The sequence below is a fragment of the Poecile atricapillus genome, chromosome 26, assembly GCF_030490865.1.
Source record: "Poecile atricapillus isolate bPoeAtr1 chromosome 26, bPoeAtr1.hap1, whole genome shotgun sequence".
Classification (NCBI taxonomy): Eukaryota; Metazoa; Chordata; class Aves; order Passeriformes; family Paridae; genus Poecile; species Poecile atricapillus.
Window position 1 is genome coordinate 4,025,186 of NC_081274.1, and position 24,589 is coordinate 4,049,774.

The following is a 24,589-nucleotide window of genomic DNA, read 5'->3' on the forward strand; positions in this document are numbered from 1 at the left end:
ATGAAAAGGACTTTTCTTCCTAGATTTGCCACCCCATCGAACAGCAAGAGGTTTTATTACTATTATTTTATATTACTCAATTTCTGTTAAATATTCCACTTCTCTCCAAAGAATTTTTTTTTTTTTTTTCTCTCTTTTCCCGGACCAGAAAGTGAAGAGGGGCATTTCCCTGGGGAAATCCCCATTTGGAGTTTTCCTCCCTAATTTGCCCTAAACTAGGACAAATATAGTTTTTGGCGCCCAACGAACAGGGGCAAGAGAAAGTGGAAAAACCTGTACTGATTGTTGGTTGTATTTATTCTGTATTGGGATAAAGCAGTCAGCAGCCATGTTGCTTGGATACATAATATCTCTCGGGGTGGAAGCCTTCATGTGGATCTGGTCCCTAAAAGTTTTTGAGGTTTTAATACCTGTCTTTGCCCTCTTTCCCAGTAGAGGGGCACGGATTAGAATGGTTATTGTGCTGGGCTCGGTGATAATGATTTATAAGAAGTTTATAGAACTACTGAAGTTTCTGTCAGGTATGTTTGGCTTATGGTTTCTTCGCCCGACCCTGCCTCCCAGTCCCAGTAGCACATTTTGGGAGTTTATTAGTAATTGTACCCAGTTTGTTAGAGGAAGAGCAGGGGATGAGGCTTTCCAGCCTTTTCTTTCCTTCTTCTCCTTTGAATCTGTTATGTCCCTCTTTGAGAATATCCAGTTTCCCCTGAGTGTTAAGGATACCACTTTCTTGTTAGTTCAGCTGTTAGGTTTCCTCTATATGGTCTGCAACTTCTCTAGAATGAGGGCTGAGATATCCAGAAGAGCCAATGAGACCCCTGCCCCGGAAGTAGACTCAGTTGTGAGAAATCCTGAGTGGAGTAGAGAATGGGAGAGAATTGGCCGAACTCTGAAGGAATTCTCTGATCCCCCAGCCTGGGAATTTTCACTTGAACAAATTCAGAACCCAGATGAAGTAGGGAAATATCTGGAAGAGAATTGCTGTGATGATTCTAAGCAGAAAAATATCATTGCAATAAGCTGGGCCCTAGCGTATGCTTATCGCACGGTGCTAGATACTGTAGGGCAGGCAGATAAATCAGCAGCTACCCCAGTCACTCAGGCTGCAGCCAAACCAGACAGTGAGCCTAAGCCAGTGGCCACACCAGACAGTGAGCCTAAGCCAGTGTCTGTTGCTCCTACCACGAGAGGTATGAAATTCAAAACCAAAACCGATCGGCCAGTAGATGATGATGATGGTGATGCGGCGGAAGGACCCTCAAGACCAGCAACTGATCAAAAATCAGAAGGCGCTGGTGAACCTTTCTCCCTGAAGGACCTTCGTGGCCTGAGAAAAGATTACACTCGACGACCTGATGAATCTATAATTAGTTGGTTAGTCCGTCTGTGGGATGCTGCAGGTGAGGCTACAGTTCTGGATGGCACTGAAGCGAGGCATCTGGGGTCCCTGTCACACGATCCGGTTATCGACCAAGAAGTGATGAGGGGGGCTGACCCTTACAGTCTCTGGGAACGGGTCCTGAGAAGTGTGGCACAAAGATATCTGTGTGCAGATGATCTCTATATACAGCAAACTCGTTGGAAAACCATAGAACAAGGGATTCAGCGCTTGAGAGAAATGGCAATAGTAGAGATTGTCTTCGTGGGTAACTTAGGTACTAGAAATCCAGACTTGGTGCCATGTACATCTGTGATGTGGCGAAAACTTGTTCGACTTGGGCCACAAGAATACGCTTCTGCTTTAGCAACAATGAAGCGGGATGACCGGGAGGAGACTGTGATGGATATGGCGAAGAAGCTTCGAGCATATGCAGATACCGTGCATGGCCCCATACAGACAAAAATTGCAGCTATGGAAACACGTATGCAAAACTTTCAAGACAAAATGGAGGAGAATTTCAAGAAACTCAGGGAGGACCTTGTTCCAGTGTCGGCAGTACAGACCAAGAGCCCTGGTACTCAACGCAGAAGTTCCCCAGACAGAGAGAAAAGGCTACGAGCTGAGCTGTGGTTTTTCCTACGTGACTGTGGAGAAAACATGAAAAGATGGGATGGAAAATCTACTGGTGCTCTGGCACAGCGGGTGCGTGAATTGGAAGACAGCAAGACTCAGGGGGGATACTCCACCAAAAAGAAAGCCGCTCCAGTAGCCTGTAGTCAAACTGACAAGTATGATGATGACATGTCTGATTCCCTTGAAGGAACCTCCAAGACATATACCCAAGGAAAGAAGGATAACCAGGCTTAGAGGGGCCCTGCCTCTAGCCAGGTAGAGGCTAGGGAAAACCGTGTCTTTTGGACTGTGTGGATTCGTTGGCCTGGCACATCAGAACCACAACGATATGAGGCCTTGGTTGACACTGGTGCACAGTGCACCCTAATCCCATCAAGATATGTAGGGGCAGAATCTGTTTCTATTGCTGGTGTGACAGGCGGATCACAGGACTTGACTTTAGTGGAAGCTGATGTGAGCCTGACTGGAAATGAGTGGAAGAAGCACCCCATTGTGACTGGCCCAGAGGCCCCATGCATTTTAGGCATAGACTTCCTCCGAAGTGGGTATTTTAAGGACCCAAAGGGACTTAGGTGGGCATTTGGGATAGCAGCTGTAGAGACAGAGGGCATCAAGCAATTGAACACTTTGCCTGGACTGTCAGAGAACCCATCTGCAGTAAGACTCCTGAAGGTGGAAGAACAGCGAGTGCCAATTGCCACCTCGACGGTGCACCGCCGACAATATAGAACAACTCAAAATGCTGTGATCCCCATCCACAAGATGATCCGAGAACTGGAGAGCCAAGGGGTGGTCAGCAAAACCCACTCACCCTTCAACAGCCCCATCTGGCCTGTGCGTAAATCTGAAGGAGAATGGAGACTGACTGTGGACTATCGTGCATTAAATGAAGTGACTCCACCGCTGAGCGCTGCCGTGCCGGACATGCTGGAGCTCCAGTACGAGCTGGAGTCCAAAGCAGCAAAGTGGTACGCCACTATTGACATTGCCAATGCATTTTTCTCCATTCCCCTGGCAGCAGAATGCAGGCCTCAGTTTGCCTTCACCTAGAGGGGAGTGCAGTACACCTGGAACCGACTGCCCCAAGGGTGGAAGCACAGCCCCACCATCTGCCATGGACTGATCCAGGCTGCCCTGGAAAAGGGTGAGGCTCCAGAACATCTGCAGTACATTGATGACATCATTGTTTGGGGAAAGACGGCTGAAGAGGTCTTTGAGAAAGGAGAGAAAATCATCCAGGTTCTCCTGAAAGCCGGTTTTGCCATCAAGAAAAGCAAAGTTAAGGGACCAGCTCGTGAAATTCAGTTCTTGGGGGTAAAGTGGCAAGATAGACAGTGTCAGATTCCTACTGATGTCATCAACAAGATTACAGCAATGTCTCCACCAGCCAACAAGAAAGAAACGCAAGCTTTCCTAGGTGCCATAGGTTTTTGGAGGATGCACATTCCTGAGTACAGCCAGATCGTGAGCCCTCTTTACCTGGTCACCCGCAAAAAGAACACTTTCCAGTGGGGCCCTGAACAGCAGCAAGCCTTTGCTCAGATCAAACAGGAGATTGCTCATGCTGTAGCCCTTGGCCCAGTCAGAACAGGACCAGATGTGAAGAACGTGCTCTACTCTGCAGCCGGGAGCCATGGTCTGTCCTGGAGCCTTTGGCAGAAAGTGCCTGGGGAGACTCGAGGCCGACCACTGAGATTCTGGAGCCAAAGCTACAGAGGGTCCGAAGCCAACTACACTCCCACAGAGAAGGAAATCTTAGCTGCCTATGAAGGAGTCCAAGCCGCCTCAGAAGTGATTGGCACAGAAGCACAACTTCTCCTGGCACCCCGACTGCCAGTGCTGGGGTGGATGTTTAAAAGAAAGGTTCCCTCTACCCACCACGCCACCGACGCTACATGGAGCAAGTGGATCACTCTCATCACACAGCGCGCCCGTATTGGAAACCCAAATCGCCCTGGGATTTTGGAGATAATTACAAACTGGCCGGAAGGTGAAAACTTTGGTCTCACTGATGAAGAGGAGCAGGAACAAGTGACACGAGCTGAAGAAGCTCCACCGTACAACCAACTGCCAGCAGAAGAAACACGCTACGCTCTGTTCACTGATGGTTCCTGTCGCATCGTAGGGATGAACCAGAAGTGGAAAGCAGCCGTATGGAGCCCCACACGACAGGTCGCAGAGGCCACTGAAGGAGAAGGTGGATCAAGCCAACTTGCTGAACTCAAAGCTGTTCAACTGGCCCTGAACATTGCTGAAAGAGAGAAGTGGCCAAAACTCTATCTCTACACTGATTCATGGATGGTAGCCAATGCTCTGTGGGGATGGTTGGAAAAGTGGAAAAAGGCCAACTGGCAACGCAGAGGAAAGCCAATCTGGGCTGCTGATGAGTGGAAAGACATCGCCACCAGGGTAGAGAAACTGTCTGTGAGGGTCCGTCATGTAGATGCCCATGTTCCCAAGAGTAGAGCTAATGAAGAGCACCGAAACAATGAGCAGGTGGATCAAGCTGCAAAGATAGAGGTGTCAAAGATAGACTTAGATTGGCAACACAAGGGAGAGTTGTTCCTAGCTCGATGGGCCCATGACGCCTCAGGTCATCAGGGTAGAGATGCCACCTATAAGTGGGCACGAGACCGAGGGGTGGATCTAACCATGGACAGTATTTCCCAAGTTATCCATGACTGTGAGACTGATGTGCCACGATCAAGCAGGCCAAGCGGTTGAAGCCCCTCTGGTACGGTGGGCGGTGGTCCAGATACAAGTATGGGGAGGCCTGGCAGATTGACTACATCACACTGCCCCAAACCCGCCAAGGCAAGCGCTATGTGCTCACAATGGTAGAAGCCACCACAGGATGGTTGGAAACCTACCCTGTGCCTCATGCCACTGCCCGGAACACCATCCTGGGACTTGAAAAGCAGGTCCTTTGGAGGCATGGCACCCCTGAGAGGATTGAGTCAGACAATGGGACTCATTTCAAGAATAACCTTATAAACACCTGAGCTAGAGAACATGGCATTGAGTGGGTGTACCATATCCCCTACCATGCACCGGCTGCAGGGAAAGTGGAGAGGTACAATGGACTGTTAAAGACTACCTTGAAAGCGTTGGGTGGGGGATCTTTCAAAAATTGGGAGCAGCATCTAGCAAAGGCCACCTGGATAGTTAACACTGGAGGTTCCACCAACCGAGCAGGACCAGCCCAATCTGAGACCCTACATATAGTAGACGGAGACAAAGTCCCAGCAGTACACCTCAGAGGTTTGTTAGGAAAGACAGTTTGGATCAATTCTACTTCGAGTGCAAACAAACCCATTCGTGGGGTTGTTTTTGCTCAGGGACCGGGTTGCACATGGTGGATAATGCAGAAAGATGGAACAACACAATGTGTACCTCAGGGAGACCTGATGGTTGGGCGAAGATCATGAATTAATTCCCTTGTCTGTATATAATGTATGTGTTGTAGAGATAAAATATATATATATTAATTTTGATAATAAGTTGACGATATGGGGATAAGGGGTGGAATGTCCTGGGGTGACTTTATGATACTGGTATCCCCAATCGTCTGGTTTATGTTATATATTAAGTTCTGCACCTTTAAGACTGACTCTGAGAGCAAGAGAGGGGGGTAGAAGAAGCCGCAGTTTGTGTTAAAGAAAACATCACTCCCACACATCTCGCTCCTGGACTGTGTTGTCTGCAGCACGGACAGACAGCGGGACAGAGCTTCTCCCTGGCTTTTAGTTAGTTTTAGCTAGCTGAGGCAGAGGAGTTCCCTGGACCTTTGTTTTTCCCTTTTTTCCTGGATCTGTGCAAGCCTGCTCTGGACTGAACACCCAGCCAAACCCCGGGAGCTCACGCCTGTGGCCCACCGGGGCCTGGGCTTTGGCACTTTCCAGCGCCGGAGGGACTGATAAGAAACTGAGCGAGCCGTTCACCACATGAAAAGGACTTTTCTTCCTAAACTTGCCATCCCATCGAACAGCAAGAGGTTTTATTATTATTTACTATTACTCAATTTCTGTTAAATAAACAGCTTTTTCCACTTCTCTCCAAAGAATTTTTTTTTCTTTCTTTTCCCGGACCAGAAAGTGAGGAGGGGCATTTCCCTGGGGAAATCCCCATTTGGAGTTTTCCTCCCTAATTTGCCCTAAACTAGGACACCTTGTACCTAGGAAATTCTTTTAAGCTTAAAACTTGTTAACAAGAAAAAAGTACATACATAGCTAAAATGTATTTAACATATAATATTCATCTGCGAAAGCCAATATCACAATACAAATTTATAACAAGTTTTCTGAGAAGAAGATGAAGTTTGAGTGGTTTTTCGGGAAGCAGGCTTTGAGATGTAGAATCGTGGTGAGTTTTCTTTTTAGTCTGTAGTTTTTTTTGGGAAACCGACATTGAGATGTATGGTCCTGGAGAATCAGATCAGGTCGGTATCAGGCGTTAATCACCGAGTCGTTAGAGCACTTATCTTGCTTGGGTGGACCCAGCTCTTCTCAGTGTTATCTTAATTGCTGGGTCATTCTCTTGCAAATTCCTGGTTTTCCAGCAGCTGCTTTTGAAATCTTAAGTTGCTTGTGGTTTTTGTTTTACATAAAACATGCTTTTATACATGATTTTATATGTGTACAATAAAACACAAATTATACCAACATATATTACACAACCATACACTCCACTGCCCAAACCCTGTCCCTGTTTGCTTACCCACACTCAAACATGCGTCCATTTTTCACTCACACGTGCTCAAAACACCATGGGTTTTTGTGCTCTGGGTATCCCATCCTCGTTGCCAAGAACATCATGGGTGCTGGAAGATGCCCGTGCACAAAATTGCAAAGCAAGTCTTATTTTATTAGTTGCTGTTGCAAATAATACCTACAAACCCCTGGACTGGTGAAAAGCCACTGAGCAGCGGCAGGAGATGGAGCATGGTGCTCCAATGGGAGGGGCAGGCAGGCCATGCACCTTCAGGGCATGCCCTGCATCAAAAAGGCGTGCATTTTGTCCTTCTTGCCTCTCCTCTGCAGAACCAAGCCTCCTATCTTCTCCCCTGGACTGGAATTTTCCCAGTTACCATGTCATCTCACCCTTGGCCAGTACAGGAGGTAAGGTCACCATGCCAATAACAGCCTCATTGTTACTGTTCCTCTTTCACAGGCTAACTTCCCATCAATTGGTCAATCCGTTGTTCCTCTTAAGGGTCAAATTCCCAGCAGTCGACCCATAAGGTTTCCTTCAAAGTCTGCTCTTTGTCATCCTGTTGGTGTGCACAACAGAGGACCAAATACGGCAGGGCCTTAGACACAACTTTGCTCCCTGACACACACAGGCTCCTTGTCCCACTACTGGCCTTCAGTAACACCTTTAACTCCACAATGCTGTGGATCCAGGCCTTCAGCACAGGGACCTTTCCAGCGTGATCTGCACTCCTTCCTCTGCGTCTCTGCACAAAACACGGTGCAGGAGAGAACGGCAGGAGGGGCCTGTGTGTCACAGCGCTCTGGATTTGTGACCCTTCAGCTCCACAGAGATGCAGGTTAAGTGAAAAAGGCAAACTGTTTATTAACAGGGATGAACTGGAAAGGGAAAGAAGGGGATGGGCATGGACTGAGGGCTGGAGGGAAGGAGCTGTCAAAAGGGAGGAAGAATAGAGGGAAAAAAGGGGATGGGCACAGTCTGAGGGCTGGAGGGAGCTATCTACAGGCTGGGAGAGGGCTGAAGCCCCGTGAGAATCCCACAGGCTCAGCTGTGCCAGTTGTCTCCAGTGGCACTGGGAGGTAGTGTCCTCTTCAGTGTCTCCTGCTGCTGTTCTTGGGACACTTGTTTACTGGCAAACTGAGCTTGGATATTCTGGTTGCTATGGGATGGAGCGGTGTCTTTCCTCGGGGCTTCAGTGGCTGGAAGAGAGAGGAGGAGAGGCACGGTCAGGGCATGCATCTGCAGGGATCCTAGGAGACATTCCTCCCAAGGACATTCCACCTGGCTCTTGCAATGGCCACAAGAGAGGACCAGACAACAGGATCAGCCAGAAGGTGCTGGCCACAACTCCCACCCATGTCCCTGAAATCTCTCTGCTCTCTGCCCACACCGCCCTCACCCAGACAGGGAACGAAGCACTCTGCAGCTGGGCCAGGGATTGCAGCTCCCTGCCCAGGCATTGCAACTGCCCCCCGCCAGCCCCCAGTGCCAGCCTGCTGCTCTCACTCACCCTCACTGAGGGTCTGCAGCTCTTCCTTGTGCGCCCTTGTTCATGAACATCCTGACCGTGCCTGGGAACACAGAGCCTGTCAGGGCCCCAGCAGCACAGCTCCCTGCCAGCGGCGCTGCCAGCCCTGGGGCCACACGGCCTCCCGCCCCGGCAGGGCTCAGCCCGGGCCCTTGCCGCATCCTGACTCAGCCCAAGGGCACGGCTGCCAGAGGCCGGCAGCAGCAGCCCCGAGGGCAGCCGGGGCTCCAGGGCACCGGGCCCGGGTGTCGCTGCCGGGGCAGCAGCCGGGGCTGGGGCCGAGCTGCGGCGGGGCGGGGAGGGAGCCCGGGCTCGTGGCTCACCGATGAAGCTGACGGCCGCCTCTCGCAGGGACTCCTGTGGGCTGTCCAGATATGGCAGGGCCCGGCTCACCTGCTCGGCCGCTCGGCTCTCGTCCTGTGCCAGCTGCAGAGAGCGGCAGGAGGGAAGGGTTGGTGCGGGCTCTGCCCCTCGGCCGGGCGCTGCCTGCGGCCAGCCCCGGCCTCCCGTGCCCGCCCAGCCCTGAGGCCCGGCCAGCAGCCCCACTGGGCTGGGGCTCTATCGACACCCGGCTCGGGGCCACAGGAGCCTGGAGAGGAACCCGTGTGGCCCAGGGAAGGGAGCAGCATGTGGGGCACAGGCTGGAACCCCTGGGTGCAGCACTGGGCCACAGCTGCCAGCCCCACACACTGAGCACTGGGACCAGGGAGCTTCTCCAGGCTGAGGCTGGGGTTTCCAGGCCGTCCTTTACCACACATTCGGCGATCTTCGACAGATCCTCTGTTGGCAGCACACACAGGAGCTCTGTGTTCTTCAAGAAGGTGGCAGCACAGTGCAGGGTTTCCCGAGAGGCCTGGAGAGATGCAGAGATGGCATTGCTGCCCAGAGCACAGGAGTTGCATCCCTGTGCCAAGGCCAGGAGGAAGCTGCAGCCTGGGAGGCAGCAGAGCAGGAAGCAGCCGAGCCCCCTGCCAGAGATCAACCAGCATCACACAAAACCTCACATCAGCCACGCGCAGGTTCTCATCGTGGCAGTGCAAAATGAGTGGGAGCAGGCTCTGCTTCACAATTCCCTCCATTGCCTTTTTTCCCTCTTCCACTACCAGGTTCATGGCCTTGCAGAAGAGGTGAATGGAGAGCACCTGCACGTGGCTTTTGTCCTGGAGGAAAGAAGGAGGAAAAGATCTCAGCGCCAACTTCTCCAGCCCACCTGGGCAAAGGCCTGAAAATCCACAGGACCAAAGTTTGTGTGGGCAGTAGCCAGTGCCCGTGGCCGGGGCACAGAGCCTTACATGGTCAAAGAGAGGCACAAGTGGCTCAGCAAGCTTGGGGGCAGCATTCCTTGATAAACGAAGATGTTTTCTCTTGAGCAGATTTGTGAACACAGACAGAGACATGCTGACCACTTCTCCGTCTGTGTCACTCAGCAGCTGCAGGAAGCTTCGACACAGTCTGCGTATATGTGCGGCCTGTGTGGAACACAAGGCTGTGCTGGGAAGCCCTGAACGGCTGCAGTGCCAAGACCGCCCTGGCACTGCAACCCCACCCTGCTGCTGCTGGGCCCAGAGGCCAAAGGCCTGTCCCAAAGCACTCAGGCAGGTGAGGCAGGAGAGCTGGGAGCAGCTGCCTCAGCTCCTGAATCACAGCCAGCCCAAGGGGCTGCTTTGCCCAGCACAGCTTCAGCCGCTGCCCTGTTCTCACCAGCGAGGGTTCCTTGCTGAGCACCACGAGGCCTCTGAGCGCCAGGCGACGCCTCTGCCTGCACTCGCTCTGCAGCTGCCTTGACGTGATCTCAAGGACACAGTACCCACAGTCACTCAAGTGTAGGCAATCCAGGACCTGAAAGGCACAGGGCAGTGACAGGGGAACCAGCCGGCAGGAGCCTGGAACTGCGCAGGGCTGGGCCCAGGCAGCAGCACAGGGCATGGGCACCGTCCCAGGCAGCTGTGGCTATGCAAGGGGACAGGGCTGGCAGGCAGCTCAGCGAGGTAGTGCTGGCCATCAGGCTCACCTCCACAAGGAATGCCAGGGAGGACAGATCCCAAGGTGCCTCCTCCCTAATGAGCCTCCGGATAAATTGGTGTGCGACATGGTAACACAAGGGCATCAAGTCACGGCGCATCACCCTGGAAGGGGGGAAATGGCACCAAGACAATGAGGTGGGGGGTGGGGGGGCAAACCTCTCCCAGGGATGACTCACAGAGATCTGGCCTTTCCCCAGCATCCCTGGAGGGACTGTGGGTGTTTTGGGACCATGGGGCTCCTTCTGGGCACCCTCCTCTCAGACTTCTCCAGTCTGCTCAGCCATCCCTCAATGGCACAGCCCTCTGGCCAGGACCACAGGGACTGTGGTAGGGCACCCTGGGCACAGGGCACACATTTCAGAGGCAGTGGTGAGAAGGGGTCTCACCTGGCCAACAGACCCACGGCATAGTGCTGGGTGTCAGCACGGAGCAGCGTTTCCCAGCCACACTTGCGCTCCATGGCCATCAACTCATTGTCATAGTGCAGAAAGCAGAGCAGAGCCTTCATGGCCTGCACTGCAAACCTGTGTGCAGAGCAAAGCCCAGGTCACATTGGGTGAATTGGTGTCAGCCACAAGGGCATGGGAAGGACAGGAGGACTGGCACCTGTTGGGTTTTTTGGGAAGGTGGTGTTCCTGCTGGCATGCTCTCCAGAAGTTATCAACTTCTGCTGGCATCAGCTGTGTGGTGGTGAAAACGTGCAACAGCAGAGCCGTAAAGAGAGAGTCAGAATAATGCATCATCGCCTCATGGCGCTGAGGCACTTGCATAATCACCCAGAGCACCAGAGTTGCCTGCAAAAGAAGCACACCAAGACAGCGCTCAGTGCCAAGGCGTCCATGGGGCAGAGCCCAAGGGGAGATGCAGGGGGAACAGCGGGCCCGGTGCCCCCTGGGCGTGCCCCTAGCCCAGGTTTCAGCCCAGCCTGAGGCAAGGAGAGGATGAAGAGCTGCTGGAGAAGCGACCTAGGGGACAGTCAAGGCCAGTTCCACAAACTCACAGCCAGAGCAAAAACGTCCTTGTTGTCCTCATCAGAGGTGCAGATGCTGCAAAGTGGCCAGTTCTCCATCACATGGAGCAGAATTGGCAGCACCTTCTCCATTGCTGGTCCTGATGAGGCTATGGTTTGCCACATCACTGCAGCAGCTCTGTGGGATCAGAGCTCTGTGTCAGGGGTGTCTGAGTCACAGAGCCATGCCCTGTGTAGCTGTGGGGTCCCAGGTGACAAAGCCCCAGTGCCCTGAGGGGCAGGGAGGGAGCATTGGCAGCAGCCTCAGGAAACAGAGGGGCCTGAGGCTCCTGGAGCTCTCTGCCTGTTGGGCAGAGCCCATTGGACAGGCTGTGCAGGGCAATGGGCCCTAAAGGCCGGTGAGCCCTGAGCTCTCAAGGCACGTGGGCCCCATACCTGTCACACGATGGGGCACAGCGCAGGAGGGTCAGCACCACATCGTCCGGGTGTTCTTCAGCCAGCCTCACGATGTTAGTGGCCAGCCTGGCATCCACCGTAACGGAGCGCATAAGACACTGGTGAATGCTCCGTACAATAGCTGGCACCTAGAGTAGGAATGGGGAAGACTTGGAGCGCTGTCCAAGGCAGCAGCTTCCCCAGCTTCTCCCAAGAAGTGCTTCCCTTCCTGCCACACTGTGCTGGCCTCAAAAGCTGAGGGGGCCCTGTGGATGTGGCTTGAAGGGGCACACGATCGTGGCAGACCTCCAGTTCTGGCCCCTGGCTGGCTACCTGCTGGTCAGAAGGAACACCCCCCTTTCAAAAACATCCGTATTAGGTGCATGACTCACCGTGGGAGGGGGTGTAGTGTCAGTATTTGTGATGCCCTGAGTCCCTCTGGTGTTTGGAATGGCCATGTCATCAGTCAGTGCCACATCAGAGTTTGCCCTGGCATCACTCACTGCAGCATCAGAGTCTTGTGAGGGCACAGCTGATTCTGGGCTGACATCAGGCTCTGCCTGGAGCTCGGTCAGCCCGGAGTCAGGCTCAGCTGTGCCCTCAGTTCCCATGGGGCTGATCTTTCTATGCCGAATTGGCAGGAACCGGCGGAACCTCTGTGCAGAATGAACAAAGGACAGGGAAGAGAGGCATGTTCCAAGGAGTGCTCCATGTGCAGAGCTGGGCTGAGCAGTGACAGCAGGCCCAGCCCAGGTGGGGATGGCTGCAGGTACCTTCAGCATTTTGCGGAAGCGGCCACGGGCAGGCTCCTGCTCTTGTGTCCTGTCCATGGCTGCATCTGTCAAAGAGCAGCCAGAGCTGAGGGGCTGCAGGAGAGGCCGGAGAACACAGCCCAGCCCTGCACTCCCCAGGCAGGGACAGCCCTGGGGTGGCTCAGGGGATGGAGCACGGCCACTGCCAGGGGTCAGACCCAGCCCATATTCCGTCCTGCCCTTGGGAATGTCCACATGGGATGGGATGGGATGGGATGGGATGGGATGGGATGGGATGGGATGGGATGGGATGGGATGGGATGGGATGGGATGGGATGGGATGGGATGGGATGGGATGGGATGGGATGGGATGGGATGGGATGGTGCAGGGCCCAGCTGGCTGCAGCTTCAGCCCTGCGGCCCAGCTCTGCCACTCACCATCCTGCCCTTGCTGGAACTGCTCTGGCTCTTCAGGGTGTTCTGCTGGGGCAGCTCCAGGGTCGGTGTTTCTGTTCCGTTGGAACACTCTGAATAGCCTGAAGAATCTGCCCGCCATGACAAAATCGGGCCTTGGGAGCACCTTCTAAAGAGATGTCAATGGAAAGCTCCGGCTCACCAAGACCCACAGTCTGCTCACAACGTGAGCTGTAGGAGTTACGCCTCAGAAAAGCTCCGGGTCAGGCACTAACGAGTGGGCTGTGTGGGGGCTCCTCACAGCACCACTCTGGCGTGTCCTGTCCCGTCGCATGCACCAGGCACTCTGGTGTGCTCTTGTCACCGCCAGCTCTTCTCCATTCCACCGTTCCATTCCACGGTTACCAGGCTGCGCCGTGTCACTAACGGCCCTTGCACACTCTGCCACCTTCCTGGTTCTGCCCCCATCCCCCCCAAAGTGGCCCAGGATGGAAGGAATCCCTTGCCCAAAGTGTCTAAGACAGCCTGACAGGATCTTTAGGAACAGCTCCAACCATCAGCAAACACTGCCCTGCTCTGCAGGCTCAGGGCAGCAGAAGGAGCCCCCAGGGCTGCCGAGGCAGCTGCAGCAGGAAGGGCACGGGGCCTTGCACAGAATCTGTACAGGGACCTGGCAGCACTGAAATCAGCAGGTGTGGCAGAGTCCCCACCGAGGCAGACCTGCCACCCCAGCCGAGCCCTGGCAGTGCTGGTGCCCTTCTCCTGCCCCAGAGACCTGTGCCCCTGGGGGGCTTCTGTGCCAGAGGGCCAAAGCCAAAGCCCCATGCATTGGGGGCTGGGCTCCTTCCTTTGGGGTCTTGGCAGGAGTTCGTGGAGCTATTGCTGGCTACTCCTGCTGTCAGGTGATGTTGCTCCTTCCTGGAATGATGTTTTTCATGGAAGGGGTTTGCAGTAGCACAAAAACACCATCAGCTGCTGAGTTTCCCAGGATGGCTAGATTGTACAGAGGCACTGTCCTGTATCAGTGGGATCTTCTCTGTCTTTTTCTGGGACAAACATTAGCCCAGTCTCTGATGGTCAAGGCTCCAGTTGCTGTGTGTCTGTCTGTGGTACAGCTGATGCAAGGCAAACATTTCCTCCAGAGTCCTGCTTGAACAGTCACAGAGCTACATCTATTTTTACATTAGTAATTTTAATTTTTTTTTAAGTTTTCCAGAGCCTGCTGACTGTTTTCAAGGTTTTCTCTCTGTCCCCAGTGCACATTCTCCAGAAATTGTGCTTTCACATCCTTTTGCATTTATTAAAGTTACCTGCAATGACCAGTCAATCAAAGCCCTGGGAAAACTTCAACTTCAAGGTGAAACCGGGCAAAATATTTATCTCCCACATCTGAAGCCATCAATTGCCAAGTACTGTCCTCAGTACACCTGTAGGTGTGCTGATGCCATTTCAAAGCGGTTGCCAATGAAAACAAATTTTAATAGTTTTGTAGTTTCCACATTGGAATTAAAATCCTTGACTAGAAAAATCACATGTCAAAAATTTTAAGACTCTTACAAACCAAAGCTGTCATTTTCGCCTTGCATTTTATAGTCTCTGAACAGTCACAGAAGGTTTTAGTTCTAGACAGTACAGAAAAAGTCCTTGGTGTTCAGCTATACTTTTATATCAGCATATACTCCTGATGATTATTTTAGGCAGGAGCAGCAAACTCAAGAAAGAGCCAAACAGGCTGTTCCTGTGTTCTCATGTCCTGAGTCTCTCTCTCTCTCTCTGTGTCACGACGGCGCCAAGGCCGCTGTCATGGGACACCTGAGTGTGGAAGGCGAGCCCGCCCTCAAGCACGGCCATCCAAGTCAGTCACGGGCACAGGCTGCAGCTGAAGCTGCCAAGCGTTGCTGTGAGGCTGGCAAGTCAAGAGAAAGCCATTGTGGCCAATTCTGCTGAAGCCTTTTGCCAAACCAAAGGCAGCTGTGCCCACAGCCTCCCCCTGTTTGGCACCCGGCTGCTGCGGACGCCTCAGTGCACAGGTGCTGACGTTCGGGCTGCTGCTGTTCCTGTGCCCACTCTGCTGCTGTTCCTGTGCACACTCTGCTGCTGTTCCTGTGCCCACTCTGCTGCTGTTCCTGTGCACACTCTGCTGCTGTTCCTGTGCCCACTCTGCTGCTGTTTCTGTGCCCACTCTGCTGCTGTTCCTGTGCCCACTCTGCTGCTGTTCCTGTGCCCACTCTGCTGCTGTTCCTGTGCACACTCTGCTGCTGTTCCTGTGCACACTCTGCTGCTGTTCCTGTGCACACTCTGCTGCTGTTCCTGTGCACACTCTGCTGCTGTTCCTGTGCCCACTCTGCTGCTGTTCCTGTGCACACTCTGCTGCTGTTCCTGTGCCCACTCTGCTGCTGTTCCTGTGCCCACTCTGCTGCTGTTCCTGTGCCCACTCTGCTGCTGTTCCTGTGCACACTCTGCTGCTGTTCCTGTGCACACTCTGCTGCTGTTCCTGTGCACACTCTGCTGTTGTTCCTGTGGGCTCCAGAGCCGCTTGGGCAGCAGTGACTGGGCAGCCCTGCTGGAGGAGACATCGCTGCCCTCCCCATGGTGGCAGCAGCTCTGTGGGCCCCGAGCTCTGTGTCAGGGGGGCCTCGGTCACAGCAGCGTGGCCTGGGCAGCCGTGAGGGCCTGGCCTGGCCGCCAGCCCTGCCTCTGCCCACTGCCCCTTATCGGAGGCACCCAGTGGCCATGGCCTGGCAGCACCCCCCTGCCCTCCATGTCCCCAGCCAGCCCAGCCTGGGCACACCTCAGGCTGTCCCCACCCTCCTGGAGGGGTGGTGTCCCAGCCTCGAGGGCTTCTGCTGCAGGCCTGGGAGACTTTTTGGGGAAGCGCCAGATCAGCCGGGTGTCAGGAACCAGGCGGCTGCCCAGGGGCTGCTTATGGCCTCTGACACCCAGTTCCTCAGGTCTTCCCACCACCCCGGCCCCTCAGGGGCCTCCTATCCACTCGGAGCCTCCTGCCATCCACTCCCTCACACATCCCCCTTGTGCCTTCCCACTGCCTTGTCCCGTCAGGGCCTCCACAGCCCCTCATCCCTTCATGGCCTCCCAGCACCCTGTTCCCTCAGGGTCTCCCCCAGCGTGGCCCGGCAGCAGCGCCGCAGCCCCACAGGAGCTCCAGAGGAGCTGGATCAAGAGGCACCTGGGAGCCCTCAGCAGCCCAGCCAGCACCACACGGGCACGAGGACACAGATGGCACTTCCTGGCTGGGACAGGGGTTGTGGCTTCAGCAAAACCACCAAAGGCCAAGGGGCTTCTGGCCATTTTCCCTTCACCACTGCACACCCCAGCAGGTTGCTGAGCACAAGGACCCTTTTCCCTCTCTTCCCCGATATCCTGTGGACCTTGGGCAGCAAAAGAAAGCTCCTGGGAGTCTGTGTATTTATAACATATCCTATATTTACATACTAAACAAAAACAAAAATAAGGAAAGAACAATTTTGAAGAAAAATAAAATCCTGGCTGGCTCAGGTGGCCCCAGCAGACAGAGCCTCCCAGATCAGCTCTCAGCAGAGCTCCAGCAGCGCATCCAGTCAAGGCCTGAGAGATGAGACCGTGTCCTCTGTGCCATGTGGAGCTGATCTTGCAGGTTTCCAAAGATGGAATATTGAGTTCTCTCTACTGCCTGCAGGATACAAAGTTTTTGAATTGCCAGGCTTCTGATGGCGGGGCTGATGTTATGTGCCATGTCTTCAAGGGCTGGAAGAGAGGAACAGAGCTGTTAGCGGTCTGGAACACACATAGTCACGGAATGATTATATGAAGGTGCTTTATTGAAGAGCTCTGGATGTCAGGGGTACACATACCCAAATCTGACCCATCTTGGTTTTGAGCTGAACATGTTTTATACTCTATCGTTATATAACTTACATATTAATTATTAAACTTCCATTGTTCTATTGCATGCATTGTTTTTACCCAGGCATGGATTTTTCGTGATTCTCCCCAGCCCCCTAACATTGTTCCTCATGTTCTTTAAACAATAATTATATCTAATCACATCTAACAATTGTATCATTTATCATCTACTGATTACACAGGTGCAGTTTCACCTGATCTTTAGCAAGTACAAGGCCTAACATTTCCCAGGGCCTACTTTTCCCTGGGCTTTCCAAACCTAACTTTCTTTCTAAGTCCCCAAATTTTCTAAGATTTTAAGACCTTTTACTCTCATTCCCCCCTTTGAAAGCATTTTCACTTCACCATAAGTGCAAATGTTTTTACTTGATAGAGTCCTTTGTTTCTGAGTTTATACTTGATGTTCTTCGAATCCTTGATTGATGTAAGCACTGTTCTGGATGTTGTCACAAATTGGAGAACCAGAAGATGGTGGGTGTGGATCTCACATCAGTGCCTTTATTATTTTCTGGTTCCAGGACGTTTTCTTCTGTATTTCTCCCTTGAAGATGCTGTCAACTAACCAAATTGCTAAGAATACAATTAGTAAGATGATCACATTCTCAATGATAGATTTAATCCATGAACTCACATTCCACCCTAACCCTTTGAAGATTTTGCCTGACCAACTTGTAGACAAATCCTTTTGCTCTTCCTGTGCTTCGTGCTGTATTTGTTGCAACTGATAGATGTCATATTCTACATCTGCAGTCACATTTGGGATGTGGACACAACAATGATCAATCCATCCCTTTAGAAAAACTCACACACTCCATGCTCTTTCAGGAGTAGTAAATTGTAATTGTACCTTTAGTTCTTTAAATCTTTCCCGGGTGACTCTTGCTAATTTATCTACCTGACCTGTTTCTTTATTCTGATAGTTTGCTATAGGACCAAGCAAAGACTCCAGGGCCCACCTAAATTTCACTTCACTAGAGGGTTCTTTGCCAAGTGTCATCTTGATTCTATTCCTATCCTAATCTTCCCTAGCTATACCTGTGTCTAGCCACTGAGTTAATTTTGCCATTGTTAGCATCCGTACCGAGATTAATTTTTGTTTTAGCAATTTCACCAATGCCTCTGCACCCCAATGACATTTGTTTTGTTTAATTTGTAGAACTTCTCTCATTATTAAGGGGGTTAACACTATTTGTCTTTGTGCAGTTCTTCTGAATCCTTTTGTGCATTTAGCAAATGTCCCAATTTCTCATCTTCTATTGAATATTTCAGTTTTGGAGGCAAATTAAATTGAGATGCATTCGTTTTTAAAGGTATCAATGCCATTGTTGTTTGCACTTCTTGAGCAATCTGTCGAGATGTCCAATCTGCTTTTCAATTTTCCTCACAAATTTCGGAGTTTCTTGATTGGTGTGCTTTGCAGTGTATAATTGCTACTTCTTCAGGTTTTTGTATTGCTTTTATCAATTGCAAAATTGCATCTTGATGTTTAATGTGTGCCTTGAGAAGACAGCAGTCTTCCTTCTTTCCACAGTGCTCTGTGTACATGGACCACTCCAAAAGCATACTTTGAGCCAGTCCATATGTTTACCCTTTTCCCTTCACTTAATTCTAGTGTTCTGGTTAAGGCAACCAGTTCTGCCCTCCGGGCAGATGTATTTGCTGATAATGCTTTTGCCTCCACTATTGTACTGACTGTTGTTACCACATATCCAGCGTATCTGGTCCTGTTCTCCACGAAGCTGCTTCCATCTGTGAATAGCTCTCACTCTGGTTTCTAGAGTGGGATGTCTTTCAGTGTTGGAGTCTGAGATACAGACTGTGTGCCCTTGTTTTTTTTAGTTCTAGGAGTCAAAGAAACACTGAATTTCATATAACATGAAATTCATTTGCATGTTTTCATGGTGATACATGAAAACAAATGCTAAAGTTAGATAGGAAAGGTAGGTGCGTAGATTAGAAAGTTTCTTAAATCACTGGGTGAAAAAGTAGTTTAGAGAACAAGAGACAAGATGGAGGATTTAGGGTGTTGTCTCTTGTCCTTCTTCTTTCTTCTTCATGTTCTTCTCCTAGGGGTGTTTGGGTAGTAGTAGGTGATTGGGTAGAAAATGTCGCAATGCAGCACACAGGTGATGGGTCATTGGGTCACTAAAGAAAATAGCTTGGTTGGCATCTGTTAATTGGGTAAATGGACATATAAAAGACCTTGAAGAAGATCTTTGTTAGCCATTTTACCCCTTTTCTATCGTAGCTCCTTGTACCTTGTAATGCTGATAAGAAAAAATAAACAACTGAGACCGAAGGAGAGAAAAAACCAGCCTCCCTCTCATCAATCTTCAGTTCAAAGGGAAAAAGAACCCAAATCCGAAAGTCCAAAATGAGACAGTGAAAAATGCAAAAACAAGACAAAATCTGTGTTTGTGGCACATCCATATGTTAATGCTGCCTGTTACAATCACAGTAATTTTATAAAAGTATAAAAAAGATCCCAAAGAAAGAATTAGAGAAAATTAATAAATAGTGTGAACAGTTGAAACAGCAGTATAGCAACTGAGATGGGCCAACCTTAACTAAAACATTTTTGTAGGTTTAATGCAAGAAGTAGTTATAGAATTAAAATTATTTAAATATTAAATTTGTGAAAGACTTAAAATAACTAGAAAAATAGCTGTGGGAAAGTGGGAGTCTAGCTCCAGACCAATTTTTAAAATGAAATCTTACTCAAACTTCCAAGACATTAAAATGACCTGGAAGATAAATTTTGAATCATCAAATAATTTAAACTGTTTGTATCAGATAATAATACTAACACCTGGCCACAAAAAACTCCTGCTGGATATTAGAGAATAACAAAAAGAAACTAATTGTAGGATAACCATGTTGATTTGTGCTGGTATAAAAGTTCTGGAGCTAACCCTTACCAATCCATAAGTGACCTAAAATTCTATTTGGAACAACCAGGTACAACAAGTAACAAATGGAAAGCCCCTGATGGAATATATTAAAATTGTGAGTAAAGAGCATATAGTGAATTACCTTAAAAGTGAAAAAGAATCTGTATCTGAAGAGTTACATGACCCTCCTTCTTCATTATACCGAGGTCCAGGAGCAATATGTTAAGTACACCACTTTATGAAACATTAAAAAACAATAAAAGAGACTTGAACCTTGACTTTCCAAAAGCAAGAAGAAACCAGAAATGAAGACAAATGGCCTGCAGAGAGATGACCCAGCCACTTGAGCTGCAGATGGATCTTAGAGATACAGAACCCAAATCTATCTATTAAATCAGTTCATAAAGCTGCAGACAGTAGTTAAAGTTGTTTCAAACCAAACCTTTACTGCCCTAAAGCTGCTGGCCAAGCAGCATTCACAAATGTGAGCATTTGTTTATGAAAACAGAATTACCCTGGAGTATTTGTTAGCTGAAGAAGGGGAAGTTTGTAGAAAGTTTAACAAATCTGAGTGTTGTATAAAGATAAATAATTATAGAAGAGCCATCACAAAAATTGCTAAAGATATATATACAAGTTCAAAAATAGAATTTTATTTTGAAGACTGATTAGTGAGATAACCTAAGAAGTACTTAGTGGAAAAAGTTAAAATTTATGGCATAGTGTTTTATATTAAGATTATTGTTTCTATTTTGTATAATTTCATGCCTTATTAGACTAATCCATTCAGTAATTCAAGGAATACTGAACGAAAAGAAACTATAATAGCTCAAAAAAAAAAAAAAAAGTTAACTAAATTTGAAAGAGAGTGCAAAAAGCTTGATACAGCATGAAAAATGTTAAAAAATTAGAACTGAAAATAAAGTAAATGCAAGAAATGAAATTATGGAGAAGATAAAAAAATAAGATTCAAGTTTATGGTTTTTTTAAAAAAGGCATGAATAAATGTAATCAAAAAGAGAAATGGGGTATTAAAATAAATGGAATTGATTTGTGCTGACTAAATTGTAACTATTTGGAACGTTATTATTAGAAGCAACCAAAAGAATCAGTGTTACAAGGCAGATGTACCCCTTTGCAGATGTTACATGTTAAAATTGAGGTACAGGATGTAGTTTAGAAGATAAGTGATGTCTCATGACCAAAACGGCCTTGAGATGGACAAAATTAGAACAACTTTAGGCATTGGGCCTAAAAACCAGTAAATATCAGACTAATTAGTAGAGTAACATAACACAACGCTTAGTACGCACACGCAAACCTGTAAGGTTATCCGAAGGACAATGAGGAAGAGGAGAAGCCTTCGCCAAAAGACCACCAAAAGAAGAGTGAAGACCCCCTATCAACAAGTGAAGCATGTGCCGTGAAGAAAAGTGACGTAAAGTCAGAAAAATTTGAAATAGGAGGAAATTTACAGGAAGCATTAATGAATATGTATAAGCATACACTATATCAGTTTAGCTTGAAGTGCTTTGCTCTGTACATGAGGCAGGGTGAGGAACCCGTACCCCGGTCGGTTTTGCTTATGCTTTAATGATACTTAATTACTGGCAAATGATATATATAATTTGTAATTTTTTGCTAAATTATATTCTTTTACTAAACTGTATTCTTTTATTATACCAAATTACTATTCCATTTACTAAATTGTATTCATTTTTAATTAAACTGCCATTAACCCAAGGGACCTAGTTGTCAAAATTGTAATTTCTTTTATAACAACCGGAGAGGCGGCGGCGGCGGAGCTCGGACGCGGCCCCGGCCATCGCAGGTGGGAGCCGCGCTCGGTTCTGCGGGGGCTCGGGGCTCGCTGCGGGCCCGGGAGGGGGCGGCAGGGGGCTGTGGCGGGTGGCTTGTGCCGTGGCCGGCCCGTGTTGGCCCTGGGCTGAGGGCGCTGCGGGAGCGGCTGCCCGCGGTCTCCTTGCCGCTGGGGCCTCGGCAGGAGGCGGTGGCGGAGCAGCGCTGGCTCGTCCCGCTTCGTGTCGGGAGGCCGGAGGTGGCTGCGCTGTGCCCGGGACGCTGCGCTGGGGCCGCCTCCGAGCTCCGCCGCCGCCTCACCGGGCTCCGGCCGCTGCTGCCGCCGCTGCCGGGCCCGCACAGACGCTCCGGCAATGGCGGCTCTCCTGCCCCACGGCCGCCCTGGGGGCGCCAGCGGGGCCGGGCTTGTCCCCGCTCTGCCCAATCAGCGCGCGCCAGAGCCACGAGTGACGGCAGAAGCAGCCAATCGCAGCCAGCGGCGGGCTCTGCACACGGCACGGCCTCGCCTGCCTTGGGCTGAGCTCCGCCATTTTTCGGCAGCCTGGGCTGAGGAGCGGCCCCGGCGCTGGGCCCGGCCCGGGCAGGCGGCCAAGGAAGCGCCGCTGCGCTGAAGCGCCGGGAGCTCGGGGTGCCCGGGAGCTGAGGGCGCTGCGAGCTGGGGGTGAGTCCGGGATGGAGCAGGGCTATGCCGGAGCGAGGCTAAAACTCTGTGACTCTCCTTCCTGTCCCGGGCGGGGAGCAGAACACACAAGGAAAGGCCCGGGGGTCTGGATGAGGGTGGGGACAGTTCAATCCTTGGTCACGGGCACAGCACACCTGACTTGGGGAACTTATTTGAATTTGTTTTCAAACGTGTCAGAGCAAGAAAATGAGAAGTAAAGTAATTCCTCCGGAAATCCATCTTCCCCCCAGCTCTCCCTCCTTCCCGGGCTTGACTTTGTGCCCCTCTCCGTCCCCCTCCCCGCCCAGAGGCACAGGGATGGGGGTCACAGTCAGGTCATGTCAGTGCCTCCCCCTGAGGGACAGGAATCCTTGTCCTGCTGCAGCCTGGGGTCCCTGCCAGGGGCCAGAGTCCCTCAGGAGCAGGCTGCTCCAGCGGGGATCGCCAGGGGGATCCCCGAGTCCGGCCAGGAGCCACTTCCATGGCTCTGCAGGGGCTTCCCCGGGCTCGGGGCCTCTCTCAGGCACCCCCTGCTCCGGCCCGGCCTCATTGCCCCCCTCACCCCCCCATGCAGCGAGTGCCCGGGCAGGGAGATCCACGATTTTCACGGGGCTGAATCTTGGTGTTTCTGAGCTTTATTGGGCTAAATGTTGGTGTTTTGTTTTTTTGTGGGGGCAGAATCTTTGTATTTTGGGGTGATATCAGATTTTTGGTGTTTTGGAAGTTTTTGATCTGTCTTTGTTAGCGTTCAGGAACACACATAATCACAGACTTATTATATGCAGGTACTTTATTGAAGCGTGGGGGAACTAGAGGTACCAGCAACCCAAATCTAGCTCAATCATCTTTGTCCAAAGTGCACATATTTCTACAATTTCAGCTGTAGCAGTAATCACTATAACAACCTTATCAGTATTGCTTTATTAATATTGCTTCATTAACTTTGTCCATATTGCTTCATGAGACTTAACTCATCCTTGCATGAACATGTCCGAATCTTATCTCTGGGTGGGTATCTTGGAGACCCCAAGTACCAGTTCCCGTTACCGTAAACATTTCAGCTTGCTAGACCATCCCTAATACCAAGCATTCTTGTGGCCTACCTCTACATGATTTTAAGAAACATTTTCAGAAACATTTATCCCCATAGTAACGTATTTCCCCACATTCAATATATTGCACTTTGCTATAATAAGTGTAATGCTTTCACTCTATACAGTCCTTTTTCTGAGTTTATACTTGATTTTTATCTTCGAATCCACAGTTGTCGTAAACGTTGTTACACTCTGGAGGACTTGGAGATGACAAATGCGGATGTGGATCTCTGTCCCGTGTCAGCGCCTTTATTATCTTCTGGTTCCAGGATACTCTTTTCTTTATCTCTCCTTTTAGAACTGCATAGATTAACCAGATTGCTAAGAACACAGTTAGTAGGATTATCAGACTCTCAAGAATAGATTTGATCCAGGAGCTCACATTCCATCCTAAGCCTTCAAAACTTTTATCTACCCGACTTGTCATTAGATCTTCCCTCTCTTTCTGTGCTTCATGGTCTATTTGTTTTAATGGGCTAATGTTGTGTCCTACATCTGCAGTTCCATTTGGGATGTGGATGCAGCAGTGATCAATTTGTCCTTTTAGGTACTCGCATACTCCGTGTTCTTTCAACAATAACATATCTAAAACCAATCTCTTTTGCAGGGTCATTTTAGTTGTGGCTTGTAATTGTACATTTAGCTCTCTAAATCCCTCTTTGGTAACTCTTGCCAGTCTCTTTCTACCTGTCCTGTAAGTTTGTACAACATCTTTCTATTGTTATAATTTGCTATTGGAGCAAACAAGGATTCCAGGGCCCACTCAAATTTTACACTACTGGAGGGTTCCTGCCATCTTTCTTTATCTTCAGTTTTGTTTTCCTGAACTTCTTGTCTTGTCCTTATTTGCAGAAGTTCATGTTCTCCCTTGAATGGGAACCTTTTCCAAATTGGGCATAAGGTGGGGAGGCCTAAAGTAATCTCTTTTACTTTTTCACCTACAGGCAAATGTGTTGTCCAGGTGCCATCGATTGCTGCCCATCCAAATTGGCCTGGACTCTGAATTGTACTTGTGCTGCATATTACCTTTTGGATCACTTGTCCTATCTTGTCATTTATTTCCCCTTGTTTATGTTTGATTCCTCTGCAGGCACATCCAATTTGCAGAGCTACCACTAGTGGTGGCATTTGTTTTATTTATAAGTATTTGTTTTATTTTATAATAAATATATTTTATTATAAGTATTTGTTTTATTTTATAAGTACAGTCCTAAGTTTTGTTCCATACCCACCAATTGACTTTGTCTGCCTCCATTCTACTACTGGTTGCAGTGTTCCATACCCCTGGATCTGTTTCATTTTCAGAGCCTTCCCACTTAATGCACCAAGGGCTATCTGCCATAGATTGGAATTTCTGAAGCCCACTCATTGACCA

General features: G+C 50.0%; 1 protein-coding gene and 1 pseudogene across 1 annotated transcript in view; one reads left to right on the forward strand and one right to left on the reverse strand.

Annotated features, from left to right (window-relative positions):
• The window catches only part of LOC131588452 (zinc finger protein 208-like), a 443,404-nt pseudogene that overhangs the window by 121,078 nt on the left and 297,737 nt on the right, over positions 1–24,589 (forward strand).
• The window catches only part of LOC131588621 (gastrula zinc finger protein XlCGF49.1-like), a 243,448-nt gene that overhangs the window by 86,882 nt on the left and 131,977 nt on the right, over positions 1–24,589 (reverse strand). The gene's annotated exons all lie outside the window — the stretch shown is intronic.